This window comes from Eumetopias jubatus, unplaced genomic scaffold (genome assembly GCF_037043125.1).
Source record: "Eumetopias jubatus isolate StellerSeaLion01/CBP00866 unplaced genomic scaffold, mEumJub1_p1.0 scaffold_5, whole genome shotgun sequence".
Lineage (NCBI taxonomy): Eukaryota > Metazoa > Chordata > Mammalia > Carnivora > Otariidae > Eumetopias > Eumetopias jubatus.
The window spans coordinates 97,866,819-97,875,786 of record NW_028274811.1 but is presented as its reverse complement, the minus strand read 5'-3'; positions in this window follow the sequence as shown (position 1 = coordinate 97,875,786).

Sequence of the window (8,968 nt, the reverse complement as noted above, 5' to 3'; positions counted from 1 at the left end):
TCACAGAAAAAGTTTGTCAGTCCTCTTATATTGTATCAAATATACCATTCAACTCTGTGAATTAAATGAACAGTTGTGTCCTATAATTTTTTGAAATGTGTGTTAATATAGTGTGTAAAATACGTAGGTGCACCCCCAACTTTGCTTATTTCCAGTATATAAGTAAAACTCATCATACTTTTTATATTTTCTGTCATTTTGATGAATGATTTATAAGCCAAAGTTAGAACTATCTTGCATTCTCTCTTGGCTAAACATTGCAAACATTTAGAATTTGGTTCAGGGTGCACTGGAAATGTTTGCCTATTAGGATTAACATTTTAACGTGCTTTTCCTAAATAGGTTACAACATAGTTATAGTTTAGAAGTCTAATGAAGGTTTGGTGGTATTTTGGGATAACTTCAAAATATACTTATTTTTAATTATATTTTCTTACCAAGCTCCATTTTAAAAGCTACAGAAAAACATACATTGTAAAATTGCTAATAAATTGTAGAAGAGTTGTGCAGCATATTTTTCTTACTAATTTTAAGGAGGAGTTTTTCAACATTATTGTGAATCATAATTATGTCATTATATGTTATAAATATATTACATGTATTTACACTACATAATTAGACCTAATTCTAATTATGTAGATTCATGGTAATCAGCTAAAATTTGCTTTAAAAAACCAAGATAATTCCTCTAACAGATGCTACCTTAATAGAATATTAATTTTGAGAAAATCTCATGAAAATAGGAAAATTAATAAGTAATGATTAAACTTCTAACATGCAAGCAGAATAAGATGCCATGTCACCATTCTCCTAAAGCTTTATTATAAGAAAAAGTGTTCTGAAATACTCTCAAAAATTTCATAAATAATGTTTTGGAGAAATCATTTCTTAACTTGAAAGAGAAAACAATCCAATAATAAAACCTCAAAGTTTTAAAGATTTGTTTTGGTTATACCATAAATACTTGCTTTTTAAAGCTCCTTATATAAAAACCTTTTTAAAGTAACAAAGAGGTAAATAAAAACACTATTTCCCACTGGAATCTTGCTCTGTAGATGTTAAATCTAGCATCATTGCTGTAAATTGCTAGTTGTAGTCTTTGATTGACATGTTTACCCAGATAATGTAACAGTTTTTGTGAAAGAAATCTACTTAGTGTCTGGATGACATGAAACATGTTTCTTGTGGAAGGAAAAGCCCCAAAGTGTTCTTTCAAATGGGAGCCTTTTCTCTCCCAATCTTTTGAGCTGATAACGAATCGTGTAATTTGTTTTACTCCCTCATTTACCCAACTAGTAGTTCAGTTGCAGAGTGCATCTAAATATACTTTTAAAATCCCCTCGGTGGCTCTGTCCTTGATTTTATTTCAGATTAATTTTCAACACTGAGTTTCAGAGGACCCCATTCTGTAACACAAGATGTTTGACCAGGGAACCCACGTGGTTGTCTTGAGTGAGTGCTGTCTCTTCTATTGGGTTTTAACCCTGGCTCTATTTTCTAGATACTTGAGCAATTTGTCAGTATGCTTCAAATGAAGGAAATTACTCATTATTTCTAATGTTTTTTCCACTAAATGTAAAGTACATTTTTTTCTTTTTCTGTAAAGTATATTCTTTCTTTTGAAGCTGCTGCACATGTCAATTTACATGGGAATGATAAAGGATATTTCCAAAGTTTCTTGAACTTGTGCAGAAGAATTTGATCTTTACATGGCCTTAAGCCTTGAGGGTATAAAATAGCAAGTGGTCAGGACACGGCAAGGAGGAAGCAAAACAACCACTTCTCAGAAAACTGGTCAGAGTGGACAGAAAACAGTTTGACTGTAAATGGTGGACTACTCAGCCAACAGTCTTGAGGCTCCGTAATTGCTCTGTGTGAGCTCTTCTATGGCCAATGAACTCTATAGGCAAGTCAGTTGTCTATGAGCCAATGACTTGTTTAAATGGGCCAGTCACATTTGCTAGTGAACTTTTATGGCCATTGCTGATTTGGGAGGCCACCATCACAAGGGGCTATTCCTGCCCTTTTATATCCATATGCAAGTGAATTCCCAAGGCTTTCCTCTTCCCTGAGTTACTATCACTTTAACACTCTGCAATCCCCAACGAGTAAAACCAAATCTCTGTTTTGGGATAGGTTTTTCTTGCCTTGGGTATAGTAAACTCAGGTTCGCTCTCACTATGCCTCAGTCATTATTTTACTTGTGCCAGGGAAATTAAATTAATGCTGAACAAAGAAATCAAGTCTATAAAGTCTTATGCCAGCCTTATCTATAGCAGACTCTCAGTAGTTGAGGATTTAATATGTGCAGTTTCGAGTATTCACATGTTATTTGCAATTTTTTGTGCCAAGAAACAAATCTGATCATGCCCTTCAAAGCTTGGTTACCTTAGAGTCATTCCATTCAACAGGGAGCCTGGAACCCTCATTTGAGAAGAGCTCATTAATTTGATTCTCATTATTTGTGCAGCAACTAAGGAAAAGTGAGCAGAACTTTTATTTTTTTATGAACATGGGCTACTAGCCTAACAACTACTAGTCCTAGCCATGGAAATGGAAAGGTTTAAGAGAAGGGTTGGTTCATAACTACACAATTATGTTGTAAATTAGTGTTACTTATTATGTATTCAGCATTGATCTAAAGGAGTTATTTACCACTATTTGGTTATAACTTATTTTTGTGGGAGGGAAAATAAATACAGTGTTATTTGAAGGGGAGCTTTCCAAAGGATCATTGACATGTCCGTATATAACTGGCTATTCTTGTTTACATTCTATAAGCATTATTGTTTGTATAGCCGTCCTTAGCCCTAAAGAAACACACAAGTTGCCTTGTCCTCAATCTCTTTTCAAAATATTTCTATAGACTAAATCCATACCATCTTCTAAGTGCAAAGGGAATCGGCCTAATCTTTGTTCTTGGCAATTCAGAAAATAAGAGAAATACTAGAAAAACACTGGAAAGGAATCATACAGATTTCAGAAGAAACTGTATGTTCTGAGGAAGTCAATACTTTGTGACTATTTTTTAAAATAGGAGAATGGCTTGTTTTATTTTCACTGGAGACCAGACCACTAGGCCATTTATTTTGATGTAAAAGAGTATGTGTTTTGTTTCGGTTTTTGTTTTAATCCAGTATCATGTCTGTAAGAACCTAAAAATAGTACCTTGGGATGAGGAAATGCTTCAGCAATACTTAGAAGTGACCTTTATTTCATGCATTTTTTTTCTTTTATGTATTTATTTATGCAGCACAGAAAACAGCATAGCTTATCGGGTGCTTAAAATAATCTGGAGATCAAGTCAGTTAAAATGATTTGGAAGGAATGGGCCACTCTGTGAATTACATCCCATTACTCCCTTTGCCCTGTCCAAGGCAGACATCACTAATCCATCAGAGCTCTCTTTTTTGCTGTGCCTGGATGCAGAATCCTTCTTGACAGACAGCTCCCATCAGCCACTGCCAATCAGTTGGTAACTGTTTCCAAACTACTGTCATTGTTAAACTAGACTATTTTCCTAAAACCTTAAACAGAAGGTAATCATACATTTTCTTGCCTTTCAGACTACCACTGTGATTAATTCCTACTACCTGTTTCATATAGTCGATTAATCTCATGCATTTAAAATGCTGAACTAGATGCAAGCATTTTGTGGATACAGTACACCTACATTTTTACAGTGAAATGGAAATTTTCCAGAAAATTATTTGAAATGCATCATTATAAAAAAAACTAAAATATCCCCTTCTATTAATGTAGTGGTTCTCAATCAGGAGCAGTTGTACCTACCAGGGGACATTTGGCAATGTCTGGAGACATTTTTGGTTGTTCCAAGTGGGGAGCAAGTACTACGGGATCTAGTTGTTGGGGGCCAGGAATGCTGCTAAACATCCTGCAATATATAAGACAGCTCCTACAACAATTATCTAGACCCAAATGCCAATACTGCTGAAGTTGACAAATCCTGCACTGAGCTATTAAAACACTAAGTTCTAGCACAGATGTTGAAAGAGATAATTTTATAACTAAAATCCTTAAGCTAATAATTTGATTTATAAGAAAAACTACCTAAGTACTCTTTATTTTTATTTTTTGTATTGGTGAAAAATAATGGAAGAGAGACTGATGTAAACATAACTAGAAGACCCCCTACTTCCTGATTTGATTGGTTGATTGAGTATAATTAACATACAGTATTAGTTTCAGCTGTAAAATATAATGATTCAACAATTCTATATATTTCTTAGGGCTTATCAAGATATGTGTACTATTAATCTCCTTTATCTCTTTCCCCCACTCCCCGACCCAGCTATCCTCTGGCAGCCATCAATTCTCTATACTTAAGAGTCTGGTTTTTTGTCTCTCTCTCTCTCTGTCTCTCTCTTTTTTTTTTTTTTTTTTTGTTTATTTGTTTTGTTTCTTAAATTCTATAGATGAGTGAATGCTCTTTTTTAAAGGTAAGTGTAGTTATACTTGTATTTACAATCTACCTTTGGGTCTGGTGTTTACCAATTTGATGAATAAGACGTTCCCCAAAGACATGGAGGCCATGGGTTCTACCTAGAGAATACAATTGCAGCTCAGCATTGTACTTCTTTTTCATCATCAGTGAACGAGCAAAGTGTGAGTTCTTCAATGTTTCACACTGTGTTGAATCTCACACTGAGAAACTGCTCTTGTAATACAAGATGGATTTCAAGGGTTCTCCATTTCTTTTAAGTGTTAAGTTTAGTCTAGCAAGATTTTTTTTTTCCTATGAAAGCTCAGTGCTATCTCCTAAGCAGGCCAGTTCTTTATTTATGAAATTTTCTCATTGCCAGATGCGGTTAAGTTTCCCTAATGAAGTGATGGGAGTGAGAAGGTTTTTGCTTATACTACCCCAAAACAAAACTTTACTTTCTGAGGATTAAATCCATCACCCTTCCTCCTCCCTTAGTCAACCAGAGATAGTGAATGTCTTTTAGACTAGATTCTAAAGGCACAGTGGCTGAGAACATTTCATATTAACTCAAATATATAAGCCTTAATAAGCCAATTTCCCATTCAGTTTAATCTATTTTCAGCAGATCAAAATAATTAAAAATGCTAACAGTTATGGTAATTTTCAATACACTGTGAGAGAAGCAATTTAGATAGCACCTTCCCGACGAATCTATATTTGTATAAATGCTGATCAAGAATATTTGTTCAATTTTATACAAATCAAACATGAATAATTTCTTCCATATTACTCCTTCCATTGTTGTGTTTTCCCTCTATCTAGTTATCCATTTGCTGCTGGCATGCTGCTCTAGGAAGATTTGATTAAAATCAATAAGTTATTGGGAAGATGGCAATTAGCAGTCTTTCACCTATAATAGCATTGTCTGTTAAGCTTCCTTTGTGTTAATCACAATATTTTAGCAAGACTCTCCTATCCAGCCATGCAATTTAATGGAATGGAAGGTTTAAAAAGCATCCTTAATTTGGGGATGGAAATACGCTTCTCTGTTTTTCACTGTTTTGTTAGGAATACCCAGCATTTCTGTAGTACATCAGAATCTTTATCTCCTTTGAGAGTTTCCCAATTTTAATGTCTCAGAAATAACTGCACACAAGTTTATATTGCATAAACCTCGTCAGTTCAACGTAGCATAAAAAGATAGCAGCAAATATCAACATATAGATTTGCTTAACTGTCAAAGTGACTCAATAGTTTGTTTATAATAGATAATTGACATGGAGGAGTTCTTCACTTTTGCTGTATGATATCAAGTGGTAAACACTTGAGTGGTAAATGCCTGGGCTAAAGGCTGAACCTTGACTAATGCCCCTTGACAGCAAATAATGATTGTCAAAGTCATTAATTAGAATGAGGTCATGGTACCCTTCTTTCTACTTTCGTTTCATTTGCTTCTTTGTCTGAAGACTCCTTAGTTCATTGTAGCTACTCTTTCTTTAGAGGAAACACACATATATACAGCTAATGTGCTTGCTATTTAACCATGTTGATTAGAAGGGCCACTGTTATCCAAAATTTTTACATAATGGCATTTGCTATGAAAACATAGACACTTACGGTAGTAAGTGAATGTTTTTCCTTCAGACCCGGAAAACCCTAATTCATAAATTTACTACTATTGTCTACAGAATTAGTACCAAAAAAAAAAAAACAAAACACATTAAATTGGAGACATTCAGATAAATAGTAGCCATTTGGAAACCCTTTGATTTCTTAGAGTATTGCCTATTCAGTTTTTGCCTAACATTATAAGACTTGTTTTTGTAGCTAGTACCTCTGAAGTGTAAAGTCCCAAGTGAGGATATGCAGATTGTACAAAAGAAAATTTTTTTTGTCTATAAAACAAAATAAGTAAAGGAAAGGATAATGGGTAATTCATAACAACTCATTTTGGGAGGACAAGAGAAACTATAATATTAATTAATGAGATTTTTTTCAATCTGTAGTGTTCAAATTCTCTAACTCTGCATTGCTCCATATTTGCCCTTGTAGACATGGCCTAAAATAAAGGAAGCAACTTAAGACACTCAACATTGCCTTAGCTCCTTTAAAAAAAATAATAATTTTACCTCTACACCAGCATGATTTTAGGTACTTGGTATCATTTTTATGCACCTAATAAATTCAGTTGACTATTTTTAATAATAATGAGTCTTTTGTTAGACTCAAAAGAGAGTTGAAGAATTTTTTTTTCTAGCTGACATCTGAAATTCTTGTTGCAAAATAATTTTGCAGATGTTGACTTCTAAGTAACATTTATTACAGTATGAAAATTCTGCAAAAAGATTTTGTAGTAAGAGGACCATGGCAGTGGGTTAGGTAACTAGAGAGGTAAAAGGACTCCAAATAAAATTTTTATTCAGTTTGCATTTTGCCTTGAGCACTACCATTGCTCTTAAATTGGCAAGCAACAAGAGTGACAAAAATAACAAAACAACAAACCAGTTGGGATTTCTGAGTTCTGTCTCTAGAGATTCTGATAAAATATCTAATAGGTGGGGCTAAGGAATGTGCGTTTTAACAAACATGTTTGTAATTCAAGTGCAGGTGGTCTGAAGTCCACAGGTTGAGAAACACTGGCTCATGGTCAAAGAAAATTCATGTTCTCTATCATAATTCCACTCATTTTATAGTTAACTACCACCTCATCAATATTATTGCTACTAAATCAGATGTGATTGGAAGGTTTGCTCAGGTAGGTTTTGCCCAGTTCCTCAAAGTTCTTGAGAGCATTGTAGGGTATTTTTGGTGGGAATCTATTTTTATCTTTATTATTTTTAAAAGATTTTTATTTATTTTAGAGGGAGAGAGGATGGGGTTGGGCGGGGGAGGAGCAGAGGCAGAGGGACAAGCAGACTCTGTACTGGGTGTGGAGCCCAACATGGGGCTTGATCCCATGACCCTGAGATCATGACCTGAGCCAAAATAAAGAGTCAGTCACTTAACCAACTGAGCCACCCAGGCACCCCGATGCAAATCTATTTTTAAAAGTTTAAGACATCAGATTCAGGGTCAACTTCAGGTAGTACTACTTAGGCAGTTCTGTTCTCTGTAAAGGGTAGTAAGGGGTACTGAGGTATATTACTGCATGTATAATAAGATAGAAGAAATTGTATTTTCCAGAACTTTTCTTTGATTGAAAGGATTAACATGATTAACCATTTGGGGTTTGAGGATGGGGTCAGATGATATCCCCTAAATAAATGCTTGAGAAATGTCAATTCCATTCCAAGAAAGAAGAATCTGGTTAACTGAAGGGAATTCATTTTGTTGAGTGGGTGATGAGAGTATTTGGAAGTGGAGGTGGGCAGAGCTCAGTCTCTTGGGACAATAAGAGAGAGAATTTCCTATTTGTTACAAACTTTGCAATAGAGCAGAAGTTGTTTCCAGAATGCTTTGACTTTTTTAGGGATTTGTACACATTAACTATTTTTGTTCATTCACCAAATATATTTTATCATTTCTGATATGTTGGCGAATTAAAAAATTAAAGACAGTTTCTTATTCTCAAGGATTTATAGTGTATTTGGAAGACAGATATATAGACAGATATATAGTGCAAACCATTGCATGAGTTTTGTATTTAAGGTACAGAGTATGGTAAAAGCCTAGAGAAAGCTGAAGCGTGTTATGCCAAGGGCCTCTGAGGAAGCTTCAGAAAATAATATGTGAGCTGACAAGACAATAGAAGTTTGACGAGAGAAGGCAAGGCATTCTGAGCAGTAGGAAAAGCATACTCAAAGGCAAAGAGGTACATAAAGAAAATGATCAGTAAATGGCTAAGGTCTTCTAAGAATAGAAGAGGGGTTCAAGGGCTGGGCAGCTGAGCAATAGCCAAACTAAATCCTAAACTTCATGCTAAGAAATTGAGATTTTTATATAGACGACTTACATAGGAACGTCAATCTGCATTTTAACATGTTTTTCAGTTGAATTTTGCTAAAGTTGAAATATATTGATGCTCGATGGTAGGAAAAATTCAAGGAATTTTGAGCTGGATGCTTACATGGTCGTGTTGGCATACAAGTTCCTTCTGAGGGACAGGAGAAGACAAATTGAAGATGGCAAGACTGGAGAGAGAAAACTTAAGAAACAACTGGAATAACCTAGATAAGAGATGATATGGTTCTCAACGAGGCTAGTAGTAAAAAGGATTGAAAGAAAGGGATGATAAAGAGCATAAACTGGAGAGAAAAAAAGGAAGGATATTTTAAATGACTTGGTGACTAATATGATGTGAGGGGTGAGAAATAAGGCTAAGGGAACCCTTAGGTCGGCAACTTTGTCAATTAAAATGTCGTTTCCTCGGATAAAGAGGAGAAGCCATTTCTTTTTGGTTGGCAGTACAGCTTTGGAAAGGGATAAGATAGTAAGATTGCTTTTGAGAATGTTGAATAGAATAAGCACTTCTAAAATTGATTAGGCCTTTATTAAAGCATAAAACATATACTTAATTAATAGCTT